This window comes from Tupaia chinensis, unplaced genomic scaffold (assembly GCF_000334495.1).
Source record: "Tupaia chinensis unplaced genomic scaffold, TupChi_1.0 Scaffold146121_1, whole genome shotgun sequence".
NCBI classification, from domain to species: Eukaryota; Metazoa; Chordata; class Mammalia; order Scandentia; family Tupaiidae; genus Tupaia; species Tupaia belangeri.
The window spans coordinates 824-2,175 of NW_006205976.1; the positions used below are offsets into that span (position 1 = coordinate 824).

At 38.7% G+C, this 1,352-nt stretch overlaps 1 pseudogene; it reads left to right on the forward strand.

The window, feature by feature from the left end:
• Window positions 1–517: 517 nt before the first annotated feature.
• On the forward strand, window positions 518–1,014 carry LOC106733921 (14-3-3 protein zeta/delta pseudogene; annotated as a pseudogene).
• Window positions 1,015–1,352: the final 338 nt, after the last annotated feature.

The window sequence follows — 1,352 nt, forward strand, 5'->3', positions numbered from 1 at the left end:
TTTCTTTACTGTGCTTTGAAAGATATTATTGAGGGGCCAGCAGGTCACATGGTAGTTAAGGCACTGGATTCCCACATGGCTGACCATGGTATGAGTCTTGATCCTAGAAGCTTGAAAATTATGCTGGGCACATGTGCATGCATGTTCAAATTGTTGAGAGGAGAATGGAGAAGGGCTTGAGGTGTGGCCATCATCCCTGGTTTATATATGGGAGTGGCCTTTATGCACCCAAAGCTTTTCTAAAATACACATTTCTATAATCCCCTTGTGAGCAGTGAGCACCCAGAGTCAGCTCCTTGATGCTGACATTAACTTCACTTCAGAAGCTCAGTGCCTCAATATGCATATGGGCCTCACTATATGGGTCTTGGTTGTAAAAGGGCTGAGGGCTCAACAATCTCACTTATTCTGAGCCCCCCAAAGACTGAATATGGGGATAGTGCTCATGGAGTGGACAACAAGCTATATTAACTTCTCTCTTCTGTCTGAAGAAATGAAAAAAACATTTGAAATAAAGTGCTGAGAAAAAACAGAAGGTGGCTTGAAAGTACAAAGAGAAAATTGTGACCAAGTTAAGAGATACTTACAATGTTACACTGTCTCTTTTGGAAAAGTTCTTGATCTCCCTTGCACCAAGCAGAGAGTAAAGTCTTCTACTTGAAAATGGAAAGCCACTACTACCATTATTTGGCTGGGGTTGCTGATGGTGAAGATAAGGGAGGAATTAAGGATCAGTCACAACAATCATAGCAAGACACTTTTTAAATCAACAAAAAGGAAATGCAACCCATACATCATATCAAATTGGGTCTGGCCCTTAACTTCTGTGCATTCTATTATGAGATTCTAAACTCTCCAGATTAAGCCTGCTCTCTTGCAAAGACAGTTTTTGATGAAGACATTGCTGAACTTGATACATTAAGTGAAGAGTCACACAAAGACAGCACACTAATAATGCAGTTACTGAGACACAATTTGACATTGTGGACATTGAATACTCGAGGAGACAGATGAAGCAGGAGAAAGAGGGGGGGAAATTAATCAGCCTTCCAACTTTTGTCTACTTCATTCTAAAATTTACATAGTAGACCATTTGTCCTATATGCTGTCCCACAAATAGTTTATTGCTTATGACAGTTTTACTTTACTTCTATTTGAATTTCTATTTTTCGCTGTGTTTTTTATGTAAGTTGTTAATGTTTGATATAATACATTGGGTATATTGTGGCTTCACAAGGGCCAGTCTTAAAACTGCTTTGATGTCTAAGCAAAGAAAATTACCTACATATTGTCTTGGTGTGGAATAAAATAAATAATTTGCTCTTATCACAGGTGTAGTTATTGTGGGTACT